This window comes from Aplidium turbinatum, chromosome 3 (assembly GCF_918807975.1).
Source record: "Aplidium turbinatum chromosome 3, kaAplTurb1.1, whole genome shotgun sequence".
Classification (NCBI taxonomy): domain Eukaryota; kingdom Metazoa; phylum Chordata; class Ascidiacea; order Aplousobranchia; family Polyclinidae; genus Aplidium; species Aplidium turbinatum.
Genome location: NC_137474.1, coordinates 10,139,422 through 10,154,059, shown reverse-complemented (window position 1 = coordinate 10,154,059; position 14,638 = coordinate 10,139,422).

Here is a 14,638-nt window from a genome sequence, read left to right as displayed (position 1 = left end):
TGCGCCAGGTACTTCAATACTTCAAAGCAAGGTCTAAAAGCGACGCTTCACACGAGAAACTCCCAAGGCGTCAGCGCCGCCATTTTGAAGACTGCGGGAGAATGCTTTGATCGAAGTTCCAACGTCTGGCATCAAACATTTCGCAACACACGTTTCGTGCTATTCGACACAACGGGTTTCTTTTATAGATGAAATAACCTAGGCTACGTGGAGTTGTTAACGTCTATGCCAGATTGCCAGTTTGTATTTCGCCGTTTGAGCCAATTAACAATATTGCTCTGGTAAAATGACTGTTGGATACTTGCTTTGAAAGTTTTTCACATGTAGAAAACAGCCTAGTTTCCGACCAGATGTTCAGAAATACAAATGAAAAAGCCGCTATTTTTATGGAAAGGAGTTCTCTTCCAGAACATTTTGAACACTGCGGGAAAATGCTTTGATCGAAGTTCTACGCCTGCCATCAAACATTTCGCCACACACGTTTCGTGCTATTCGACACAACTGGTTTCTTTTATAGATAAAATAACCGAAGTTAGGCTACTTTTAGTTGTCAACGTGTTTGCAAGTTTGTATTTATGTCTGACTTATGCACTTGTTGTTCCAAGATTGCAGAAATGTTTTGCAATTAGAATAAAGAATAGTAGACAGATAAACACGGTTGCAACTCGACTTCCTTCCACTAAAAGAGTTTCTGTGGTTACGTAATGATGCTCCACATTCACAAAAGCACACAACCCAGCTAGCAAAACCTGTCGTTTTTACATTGATTCAACGTCTGCAGACGTTGAATCACAATGCATGACATGTATAAACAAGTTTGCTGGCTGGAAAGTCTGGACATCTGCAGGAAATTTGTTTCGCACCAGGCGAGATGCCATCCTTTGAAAGATTTAACAATGATGGATTTATGTAGCCAGTGCATGATGACGAAAACAAATTTAAGATTTCCTTTCTGTTATATATATAACTTAAAGCAGGTGATTGATACAGGAGAAAATAATCGCAGAAGCACACAATAAAAGAACACAATAAAGCCTACTTATTACGCAAGTTTTTTACATCAAGAAAATAGCCTAGTTTCCGACCAGATGTTCAGAATCAGAAACACAGATAAGAAAGGTCGCTATACATAAGAGTTCGCTTCTAGAAGAATAGTAGGTAGTCACTGGGAGTGGACAAGGCAAGGTAATAGGCAAGTTGTAAGAACAGCATAGCTTTGCCCAACTACAGATAGGATAGTCTTCAGTTAGTCAGTATCCTATAATGACTAAAAAACGAAACAATCCTCCGACAACACGGATAGCAAAAGCTTCGGTCGATCTTACCGAGAAGCGGTTAAGGTTTAGCAAACAGCGAGTGAAGTATGGGATCTGTTCGAAGGAGCTATCGAGAGAAGCATTGTCACGTCACTTTGGAACTTATCATTCAGGTAAACTTCTGGATAATAGCGTTTAGTAGCCTAACGTCGCAAAGCATTCTCAATTTTGAACATGTTTAATTTAATAGTGGTAAGCAAAAGCATGCTTAGTCAAATGCGCCTACTACGTTTTCACTTTTCAACAATAAAATTTTATAGATAAACCCGTTCAAGTGCATAAGGAACAACACATCGATAGCCTATATTCTTTTCTCGACGAGACAGTGATGACGTTTCTGAGTTTGCACAAACAGTTCGGTCGGTGAGCTACCATCTGCAAATACAAGGTCAGGTCCTGGCGATAGCACGGCTTCACTAGATGTTCAAGCTCATCAGGAAGTTGAAACGACCTCTCATGTTGAAGTACCACCAACAATCGAAAGATCTGGATTTCGGTCTGAAGTTGCAATGTTGTACGAAGGGGCTTGTTTGCCATCTCGGCACACCTTAAACGCTGTAACATTACGCTGTTGTTTCGTATTATCGTAGTATTGTTCCGTTTTCTTTTATCAGCAGTTCATTTTTCGCTATGTTTTTGCTGTATTTCTTGGTAACTTGCATATTTCGCTCATAACTGTGTTTGCGTGCGGGTACGTGCCTAACTATTTAGGCTACGTACTAAGCGAGACAAAAGAGATGCCAAAGGAAAAATTCTCACAGTAGGTTACGCTAGGGGTATAGCCTAAGGGATTTTTTCTTTTGCGATCCTCAGTTTCGCGTTTACAACAGTTCTTTTCATGGAGCAAAACAAATAATATACATTATACATGTTCGGTAGGTACATAACTTAGCGCTTGATACTCCTTTGCAATCACTCAACCAGCGTGCGATTAAAAATTTAAGTGACTCTGATGCCACACAACTTGTGCGGTAATTCGCGGCCAAACGCTTATAATCTGACTCTTATGACGTCATATTACTATTCGACAAACAAACGCAGAATTTTTGGTCGTTCGACAAGAAAGAAATAATCGCAGCCCTGGTTCTAGCATAGATATCTTACATAATATAATATCTTGCACAATATCTTATGTAAGATATCTATGGTTCTAGCCCACTGACACAATATCTAACAGATCAGAATTGCCAGACTATGAAAAGGTCTTAAAGCCAAAATAATACAAAAAAGGCCAAAACAAGGAAAATATTAGACAAAAAGACCAAATGGATATAGGCCTATTTACCTGTTTCTATTAAAAATTATAAAATGTAGGCTACATATGTTTTATGACTTGTAGCGGATTTTAATAAACTGTAGCAAAAATAATTCTGAAAGTAGCCCAAAAAATAGCAAATATAAAAAGACTGTAGCGGATGAGTTTTAATCGGCCACATTACGAGTATAAACAAGTATAGAACATGTATTGAACAATGTTGAATATGGTTTTATCTGGTAAAGTTACGATATTTAGGAAATATTGATTATGCATTTTGAAGAGTTAACTTAAAAAAAAGCCTAATTTGAAGAATTCGTCCAATCTGGCAACTCTGGAAGCAATTTAAATGTTGCTTCCATCGATTTGTTAAAAGAAACATAAATCTCGCAAACTTTGCGCTGCTTTTTTTCCTTTCTCTCTCGCTTGTTTCTCCTTATAGCAAAAACGAGAGTAAGAGAAGCGATACAATCTTTGCATCCGTAAGCTTCCAACTTTTTTAAAATTAAAACCGAGCTGAAAAAGAAAAAAAAAAAATGAAATCATACGGGGACGTGAGTTAGAAACTGTTCTAATTTATATTCAGGTAAAGAAATTACGAAATCGTTTTACTTAAAAATATCATCGTCTCTTTTTTCAATTTTGGCAGGGGAAGCAATGCTTCCCTTGCTTCCATTGAGGATACGCCCCTGTGTGGGAGGGGGGCCTACTAAATTTTGGGAACTAACAGGTATTAGGCGCATAAAAAGGTGTCTTTGCATGAATTATTACTAACAAACAAATACTTCTGGATTAGAAAATGAATTTTTTAACATACTGAGTGTTATGAAAGTTTCATACTGGTTAAACTACAAAGATGCTGTTCAGTGTTGCCACTTGTGTAGTTTTACTTTCCCTCAAGTTTTGTTGCAGATTAGTTGTTAAAGAAATCAAGTAATGGTTCATGGCAAGCTTGAAGTTTTTAAGTACCGGTAACTTTTGCTTGCATTTATTTACAATAATTTTTGTCTACTTTATTTGTTAGTTAAGTGTTTTGTCAGTCATATTTTTTTTTTTGAAGTTTATTTACTGTTCTGGCAACACTACAAAGTTATTTTTAGTCAGCACATACCATATGAGCATTACTAGACAGGCCATGGCCAGGTTAGTTTTTTAGAACTGAAATGTACCGCTGGCGATTCAACATGGTGGGCTGTGTAGAATTGAAGCAGAGATCTCGCACAAATGTTTAACAGTTGGATGCCTTGCATTGTTTCATTTGTGTATAGGCTGCTACTGCAGTATGGTGTTAAGAGTTGCTGTGTGCAGAAGTTAGCATTGTAAACTTGATAGTTTTGAGATTAGTTTGTGATACAAGTTAAGGAAAAGGCTTTACATAAGCATAACATTTAGAAATGAACAGGTTTCAAATTATGCAAATGGACATTTACTTAACCTATAGGGTATGAAATTTGTTGTAAACTCATGCAACTAAAATTGAAGGTGTTTGCTTAAAGCAAAGTCTAGTAGTACCGGTCGGAATGGCCCGTTTCGGTGAGTCCGATCCCTTAATGGGAGATTTTTTCATTTTTTTTTTAAATTATTGGGTACCGTAGCCTAATTATCATTGCCGTTTTAGGGTTAGGGTTAGAGGTTAGGAACTCATCAAATCAGACTCACCGAATCGGACTCACCGAGTCGGACTCACCGAGTCGGACTCACCGAATCGGACTCACCGAATAGTAGCAGACCCAGTACCGGTAGTAACTGAATCAGTGGCTAAGTTTTAAGAAGTTACTACTAGCCTATTACTACTAAAGTATAAATCTTACTGCAATCACCCACTAGTGGGGAACAAACCGACGATGGATTATGATGATGGTGTTAAATAAGTCTAGTAGTACTGGTAGTAACTGAATCAGTGGCTAAGTTTTAAGAAGTTACTACTAGCCTATTACTACTAAAGTATAAATCTTACTGCAATCACATGACAGGTGTTAAACATTAAATAATGGGTAAAAAGTGCTGCGTGTATCATTGCAAAGTTAATTATTTGTCTGAAAAAAAAAGAAAGTAGAAACAAGGTTTCTGTTTTTCGGTTTCCAAAAAATCCAAAAGAAAGACAGAGGTGGCAGCAAGCCATTCCGAATGCAAATTTAACTGTTAATAATGAAACTGTTGACTGAGTTGCACTGGCCGCCTGGTTATGAAACAGAATCTATTAAGGGAAGACTTCGCCCAAGGCATCCCCCTTCAGTATGGCCTGGTATACCGACAAGTCAAACACCTACAGCTGTTGCAACTCCATAAAGCACTCAACGGGCTACAAGCTCTAGTCGCAATCCAGATATTGACCAGATGTCTACTTTTCTTGCCAATGACGATGTGACTTTTGACTCTATGAAGGAAACATTGACAAAGGGGGATAAAAAGTTTAAAGTTCACTTGACATGTTTTATGAAGGACTTTGATTTATACATCCAAGCACAAAGTTTTGAAAATGGCGTTCCACATTTCGTCATAAAACTTCACTCTGATCTCACTTTTGAACCCTTCCATTTTGGAATCAAATGTGCAGTACCGGCATTAGGCGGAAATCGAGTTAGAAAAGTGAAGACATGGTCTCTCCTGGAAGAAATGATTAATTTCTTAAACACTTTAAAACCTAACCATTTCAAAAATGTGATCCTCCAACACATTGCTGAACTAGGTCCAGTAAAAGTTGTTTTCCAACTGTTCCAATGTATACCTCAGAAACTACAGTAAGAGCGTTTGAATATTTTGCAACTTCACGAGCTTTGTACAGTAGAATTCGCCTATAACGGCTTCGTTTATAATGTCAATTCGCCTATTACGTCACATTTTGCTCGGTCCCGGCAGAATTCCTATCTTTTACATACATTGTAGTTCGGCTATAACAGCATCGCCTATAACGTCAATTCGCATGTAACAGCACCCTTTATTGGTCCCCAGACGTCTTTTGTTCGTTTATAACGTCACTTTAAGCCATCACCTTCACCACGAACGGTCAGTCTTTTAATCCAGTTAGCGCTGCTGCTTGCAAAATGTCTTCTCTTTATTTTGCTACGTCGTTCGCAGCAGGGACTTTAAATCCAGAAACGTGTGATTTTACTGAGTATTCCGAAAGTGATGCAAACGTCATAACTTGTGAAACAGTAACAGAGAGTGACATTTTGCATGACATACATGTACAATTGTACAAACTGCCGCAGAAGACGTCGTATAAGAGGAGGCCGATGATGATGGTGATGGCGACAATCCTGTAAAAGTCGTTTCAACCCCAGTAGAAACCCTGAAGTCAATCAGACAACTAGACCGATACTTCCGAAGTCACGGCGATAGCGAGCAAATCCTACATTATTTAGCAAAAGCTGAACGCTATGTAGTAGAGAAATCCGTGTCAAAACCTAACAGCTAAAGATCAATGCCTTTTTTGCTAATAAACTTTTCTACTACTGTATGTAACGAGCTGTATTGCGCAAATTTCCTGTACTTTTCGCTTTAGGCTTTTTTTTTTAAAAACAATTTCTTTGTTTACTGTATTTTCTGCGTGACTTTTGTCAGTTTGGTGGTACACAGTAAACCTGGCTGGATTATACACCTCTTTCTTTAATCAAAAGACAGTTTTGGAATAGTTTCCGGTAGTTCGTCTATAACGTCAATTCGGCTATAACGTCAATTTTTGCAATCCCCTAGAGATGCCGTTATAGGCAAATTCTACTGTATCAACGTTTGCGCGTTGATTATAAGTTGCCCGCCAGAAATACTCTTACACGTATCACATCAAAAGTGTCAAAAGTTGATGAAAAAAGTTTCATAAGAAAGATATTTGAATCACTTGATGAAAACCAAAAGATTTGCATATTATTACATGATGAGATTTGTGAAGAAAATGCTGCTGTATCATGGTGGTATCTTGTTTGGTAAAGCTGTGGATGATCCTACAGCACTCGCAAAAACAGTGTTGGGAATAATGGTAAAGTGCTTGTATAGAGGACCAAAATTCATCACAAAAATGTTGCCCATTAGCAGGTTGAACTCGCGATTTTTGTAATCCCAAATTGAACCAACCTTAAAGTCAATCGAAGAATCTTCTGGTCATGTTAAATCTATTGTTTGTGACGGAAATAGAAATAATCAAGCATTTTTTAAATTATACGACACAGTTTCACAAAAACCTTGGCTAACTTAATCTTGAACTTTTTTGCTGTACGATTTTGTGCATTTGTTAAAAAATATTAGAAACAACTGGCTTACTGAACCAACTGCTGAGCTTAAATTTTACGTTGATGGAAAAGAAAAAGTTGCCAAGTGGTCCCATTTACAAGAGTTGCATAAACTTGAAAGTGGAAATCTGGTCCAACTATCAAGCTTAAATGCTACAGCAGTCTACCCCAAACCAATAGAACGGCAGAGAACTTCGACATGTCTAAGGGTGTTTTGTGAAAAAACTTATACTGCCCTGTTAAAGCATCCCGGTATGGATGGAATCAAAGGAAAAGAAGATATATACAGCAGAATTTATTTATATTGTTCTTACATGGTGGAACATTGTAAATGTGAAAGGACCGTATCTCGATGTTTGCTCCAATGACGAAATGAAAGCTGTTTTTAGGGATGATTGTGACCAACGACTCGACATCATTTTGAAGTTTGGTGATATGGCTCTTAAGATGGCAAGCAAGCAAGGCAGAAGAACAAAACAACTGACCAAGGATACTGCGTTTTCTATACACCATACATGCTATGGGTTAGTGGAATTGTGCAAGTCTTTGTTAAATGATTCTCATTCAAAGTCATATGTTTCACTAGGTCGGTTCACTACAGATCCGCTTAAGAAAGAATTCGGAAAACTTTGCCAAGGCTGTGGTGGAACTTACTTCATCACAGTTCAACAAATCCTGGAAAAAAGCAACATCAGTAAAGCTGCTCTCATACTTTCAAGGGACGTTGACATGTCGGAGTTTAGCTTTGCTTCTGGTCACTTGTGTGATAAATGTAACTATAATCTTGATGAATGTAGTGTTGAGATATTTGACTCGTTGCCCGAACTTGAGAAGTCAGTGCCGATTGAGACAGTCATGGCCTTGATTTATATATCAGGATATGTGACAGTTGTGACACGCTATGACCAAGCCACAGATGAAGTGCAATTAATGTACAAAACAAGCTTTTATTTTAAAAAATATGGCCAGTACACTGAATCCATGGATAGAGGGGGTTTAAATATTCCTACTGATAATGTTGTGCAATGGGCCATTTTTTCCTTCATTTTGTTTAATGCCATTAGGGCAGATGTTTGCCGTACATCATTAACAAATGCAGTAATGTTTATTTCTGAATATTATGATTTTCAGATGAAACGCTCCCATGGATACACGCTATCCAACATATTTTTTAATAACTTCTGCAAAAATTTTACACCTCGTTCCACAAAGGAACCAGCTCTGAAAATTTTAAAGCTGTCATAAATAAAATATGAAATTGCTGTCAATCAAGTGCATTTCGCATTACATTATTTGGTTATTGTGGGCCACATATTATGTGCAATTGGGTCACTTTTGATTTCGTGTATCTTGATTCTGTTGATATCTTGATTCTCATGGTATTCTTAACATGTAGCTATTGTCCTGCTTTCTTGCCACTTATTTAATAATATTACATCTTAATTACGTTTTGGCACTGTATTTATAGAATAATGGATTTAGGTACACAGTATCAATTTTTAGGCTAAAAAACATTACTTGACCAACGAAAATTGCTAATTATATGTTGTAACACTTATCTCAGTTGGTAAATTGAACTTTCGTATAGGCCCCCACATTATTTGCCTGTTGCCACGTTGGGATGTCCAGTAGTATAGATCGCCATGTCCCAAACGCAATCTTGATAACGTCATGAAAAGCGTAGCCATACGCGCCGACTTCCGGGGGGGGGCGGCGCCCCCCGTAAATTTATGGTTGAGGGGCAACAAAAAGGGTGATTCCAAGTGGTGTTTTAAATATAAAAAGTTCGCGAAAGAGATTTAGATAATGTAAACGGACTTAAAGAATGCCGAAAGCAAGAAAAGCCTACGTTGCTCTTGCCCGCAAAACAGCAGCTGATCGCATGGCTTTCTCATAGGGTATGGAAATTTCAAAGTAGCTGGCAAAGTAACTTACGCTGCTGGACAGTAAACCAGCTAAATTAGACGCGCTATTTTCAACGAGGTCTTCCCGCTGTGAGACAATTATGATTCAACAGAACGCATTGTTTTCTTCGCAATGTGTGAGAATTAAATCGAAAACCGATAAAAGAAAAGGTGTTTAATGGTCTTGGTCGCAGATATTGCCTGCATTAACGACGTCTCTTACCGCTATTATCACCTAGCTAACCTGGCATCATTGTTTTATGCGGCCGCTCAGGTTTGACATCGACTTTAACGATCATGGAATGTTACGTAATAATAAGAACGATTATATCCTACACGCAAAAATAAAAAAATGATCTCTTAAAACAGCTTATTCTGTTTTGTCTCGTGAGCTTTGCATATTGCTCAACAAGTGCATAAAGTTTAGAATTGACAAGAAATCATTGAATTTGAAAATTAAGTTTGAATCACTGCAAATAAACGTATTCAAAACTTTTACTTAGGCCGACGCGATTTCACACTCCGTAATCTACGTCGACAATGATTTTTAGTGCGTTCATTTTGAAAACTGCCGAGCTGGAGACAACAGCATGTCCACGTGTTAATTGAACTTGCCTTTTTGAAGTGAAAATCACTTGCGAACATCTCGACCTTTACTCGAGTATATAGCCTACTGTATTCAATAAAAGACTACAAAGACTTTCGATAAAAAACAGAAGTGAAAACACTTCGCCGTTGTCAACGCTTTGAAAGTAAGTAATTAGCGAAACGAGTTTAATATAACTGATAGCGGGTTTTCACTCTGCTTGAGATTTATTTTATTTCGATAACTTCACTGTCTTGATCGTTGTTACTCACTCGCACGAAACGGAAACGAATCGTCTTGTTTTCCAACTGTTCCAATTACGAGCTAACAACATCAAAATGTTTATGACTAGGCGTACTGCGTCTGCATGCGTAGAACTAATCGTTTCAAGCAGCGGTTCTAATGAATTCGGTTTGTGACCTATTTGTCAATATAAACAAGACACTAAGCTTAATCAAAGACTATTTTAATTGAGTAAAATAGCGTTACAGTTATGACGTCATCCCCTTTCTCGCCCCCCAAGGTTTTTTGAAAAGTCGGCGCCTATGAGCGTAGCTTCTGATTGGTTCGTGCTGGATTGGATATCTGCATGTTAAAGTGCCTACCGTCGCAAGAGTAGGCACTTTAACAAGCAGATTTCTAATAAACCACGAGCCAATCAGAAGCTACGCTGTTCATGACGTTATCAAGGTTGTGTTTGGGAAAAATAAAGGAAAAGGGAACGTTCAAATATTATAACGTAACGCTTTTTTTCCGAATTTTTGACCCCCCCCCTCCCCCATGTAACGCCAACGTAACGTTTTTTTCAATCCCCCCCTCCCCCATGTAACGCTTTTTCACTACGAATTCAGCACAAAAAACTACCATTCCGTACTCGAAAGCGTCACGTAACGTTTTGCTTGAATCTCCTCCCCCCCCGATGTGACGCTAACGTAACGCTTTGCATAAACCCCCCCTTCCCCCTCGAAGGCGTTACGTAATATTTGAATGTTCCCAAAGCGCAAATTCTAGCTAAATTAAATCATCGCTTTGCCGGTTGACTTGGCGCATTGGGTTAGGCCGGTGGTAGTCATTACATTGAGGTGGGTTTGATTTCCACCTCTGCTATAGCTCCTTTTTCTTCTGTAATTACCAAACAAAGTTCAAAGTAATAATTAATTCTCTGGCTGAATGCTGGAATGGTCACAATTGGACAGATAACGTAGCATCTCATTGGCCGTCTTTAAATGTAGCAAACCTCGCAAACCACAAAGTTGCCAGATGGCATTTTTTATTGTATTCTTTTAAATTTCTTGGCTCTTTATTTATCGGGTGCATGTTTTTTAAAACCCTTTTGAACATGTTACTTGAATCTCTGCTTTGTTGGTTATGGTTAGTTTTGATATAAATACATTTAAAGCAATGCCTTTGCGATCAACATTTGTGAGATAGCCTATTGCAAGTTAATATTAACTCAATATTTGGTAGTCAGACATTCGGGAATAAGTACTCCATCCCTTAATTAGTTAGACCATGGTTGGGTGAGTTCACTAATCACTGGTTTTCTAAAAACCGGGCTGCAGACGATAAATAAAACTTAACTTTTGCAGACGACCGTAGTTCCAGCCCTGGGCTACGCCGTGTGACACAAAACGAAGAAGTTCCTAATGACAAGTTTTTGTGTGTGTTTAGAAAGTAGGCCTAAGGGATATTTTGTGAATGAAACCGGTTTTTCCAAGGTTTGGTCATTTGAAGTGTGTTTAAAATGCCTATATGCTTTGGCTCTTTTTTGGGCTACTTGCAAAAAAATGGTTTGTTTTTGGGATTGGTTTGAAACGTGTTTTTGGCTGGGTAATTTTGTGGAATCTGGCAACTTTGCAAGGTTTGCTTCTTTAAATGTAGCAAACCTAGCAAACCTCACAAGGTTTGTACATTTGTACAATTACCTAGTGATGGTAGCTACTATCTAGGCTATGACTTTTAATAAGGTCTGTGCATTTGTCAATTGATAGTTATGAGGTTTTCTCAACGGGCGTCTTTAAATGTCGCAAACTCCGAATTCCTCGCAAAGCTTGAGAAGGTTTCTGCATTTGAAAGCTTACCGCAATAGGTTTTCATAGTCTCCCTAAAGAAGATAAATTAAGACTAGCAGCAAGTAATGATAAGGTTGTCTGTAGTCTAGGCCTATCTATTTGATGCAAACTATGAACAGTTGAAAACCTCATCGGCCATCAATTGTAGAAACCTTTCTCAAGATTTGCGAGGTTTGCTAGGTTTGCTACATTTAAAGAAGCAAACCTTGTAGAGTTGCCAGATTCCACAAAATTATCCAGCCAAAAACCTGTTTCAAAATAATTTTTTTTTTGCAAGCAGCCCAAAAAGGAGCCAAAGCATATAGGCATTTTAAACACACTTCAAATGACCAAAACTTTTGGAAAAACCGGTTTCGTTTACAAAATAGGCTATTCCTTACATTCTAAACACACACAAAAACTTGTCATTAGGAACTTCTTTCTTTTGTGTCACACGGCGTAGCCCAGGAACTACGGTCACTTGCAAAAGTTAAGTTTTATTTATCGTCTGCAGCCCGGTTTTTAAAGAACCACTGATTAGTGAACTCACCCAACCATGGTTTAAGGGATTAAGTACTGATTCCCGAATGTCTGACCAGAGATAGGTCTGACTACCAAATATTGCGTTAATATTACCATTCAAGCTTCAACATCTCACAAATGTTGATCGCAAAGGCATTGCTTTAAACGTATTTATATCAAAACTAACCATAACCAACAAAGCAGAGATTTTGATATTTTTTTACTGATAAAAATAAGACATCAACACTAAACAAATAACATATTCAAAAGGGTTTTAAAAAACATGCACCCGATAAATAAAACGCCAAGAAATAAAAAAAAAAATACAATTAAAAAAAATACCATCTGGCAACCTTGTGGTTTGCTAGGTTCAAGGTTGCCAGGTCCGCGGTTTTCCCGCGGAATTGGGCTAGTTTGGTTGAAGAGTTGCGGGAAAAATAGAGCAGTCGCAAGTTGCAGGTTTTTGGGCTGTTTTTGTTTTTTACTGCTGGTTTTTGGGCTTGTTTTTGGAGCAATATTAAGCATAAAATAGCAAAAAATCACAACAGTTTTCATTGAAATGCTTCCCTGCCCTCAATTTTTCTGTAGATTGGAGGGCAGGGGAGCAATTGTGCCCTTTTAAGGTCATGTAAGCTACTGCACATTTTGCAATATAACAATTTCTGCTATTCGCTTTCAGCCTAATTATAATCTTTCATTTTTGCCTCGAAATAATATTCACGACACAAAATTCGGTATTACAGTAAGTTAGGTCCACATCATTATTGCATAGCATGATGCCCTTCCGTGCCATTGTTCTTTGTATACCGGACACTTCTATCATTACTCGATAGATGAGCATTATCGCTATATCTTATCTTAAAACTTAAAAAAATGGCATTTCAGCAATAAAAGTGCTCTTTTTTTATATCCTGCCCTCCCCCCCAGTCAAAAATCGTTCCTGCTCCCAGTGCTCTGTCTTATTGTCTACTAGAGCGTCTAGTAGAGTTATATACCGTAGGGGTCATACTCAGATTGTTCACTGTCTCCCCACTATGGCTAGCGATTTTCTGCCCTACTACGGTATAGATCAGTGTTTCTCAAACTTTTTTAGTCCATCGCCCCCTTTTCGGTATAAAAATAAAATTTCGCCCCCCTAATTCTGTAAAGTAAAATAAACATTGATAATAGAGTGATAGACAAATTTAGTTTTAGGAATTTAATCAACGAAATTGACAGTAACATGAATAGGCTACATGATAATGTTCAATGGGATGGATGAGCTTGGCGACTTTTACAAAGTTTTGAAATGTTTGGCGACATCTTTGTAAGATAGAGTCGAAGATCATCCCGTTTATGAACTAGCAAGCATGTCTTTGCTTTGAAAGCATCGATGCCACAGCCGAAAACCCCTTTTCAACCATATATGAAGTAGGAAACGACAAAATCCACATTCTTCTAGCTTCTTTCCAGAGAAGCTCTTATTTGCCAGCAACCTGGCACAAAACAAATCGTAGACTACCTATCGATCACTTCTGAATTTCACTCTTGACTCATCATCTGTTTGCATATCAATGAACTGCTCTTGAAGTTCCACTTCTACAGTATGTCTGTAGGTTCGGTAGAAAATAGTTGTACCACTCAGTTTGGAACATGGAGGTCCACGACATCTGGAAAGCGAAGTTTCATGTCTTTATGAAGCATGTCTAAATGTGAGCAGTATTTTGCCGTTGTTCTTCTGTAATAACATTCTCGCTCAAATTGGGAAACTGAGTAACATTCTCCCTCAAATTGGGAAACTGAAACATTTGACCTGCGCTTTTATCTTGTTGACGCATTTTATCCCAATATTCAGGGATTCATGCAGTTCAGGACTGAGATTACGGGCAACCAAATGCTCACGGTGAATTACACTATGAATTACAATAAGTCTAGGAATTGCTCTTTTCATCAGTACAATGAACCCTAGATGCTTTCCAACCATTGCCAGAGCACCATCAGTTGCGCATTGTAGAATATTCTTCAGTGAAATCCCCTCCTCTTCGTAAAAGTTTTTCACTGCATTAAAGATGCTTGAAGGCCGAATATCTGTAAGAAGACTGAGCGCAAAAATCATTTTTTCTTGTTCTCATATTATGAACAAAACACACATATCCAAGCAGCAGCGATACATTGTCGGTCAAGGTGGAATCATTTATTTGCAGTAGCCTAAATGGTTTGCGCGTTGGACATTTGTTAGCGCGTTGGACTGTTATTGGTGGTTTGATAAATTCGCCCCCTTCGAATGTTTTCACCCCCCGATTGCCCCCTTTGATTTTTTTGCCCCCCTGGCGCTCAAAATCGCCCCCAGGGGGGCGATTTCGCCCACTTTGAGAAACGCTGGTATAGATTAATGCTGTAAACCAGGTAGAACACCTAGAAAGTTAATAAGATCTTTGATGATTGATCGTGTTTCGTCAATTTGGACTGATTTTGTGAACGAATTCTTCTCATTTTGAGCTAGTTTGTACAAGCAACAATATTGGGCTATTTTGAAATTGCTTTTGGGCTGGAAATTTTGAAAATATCTGGCAACCGTGGCTAGGTTTGCTACGTTTGCTAGGTTTGCTACATTTAAAGACAGCCATCTCATTGGTTCATGGTTGGATTGGACAGAAGTTCATGGATTGGATATCTGCATGTTAAAGTGCCTTCCTGTGGCAACTCGCAAGACACAAAAGTTGCAAGGATTGTGTCCGAAATTAAAAATTAAATTCAGTCTCATTGTCTCACAACAATCACTTAAGTTTCAAATCATCA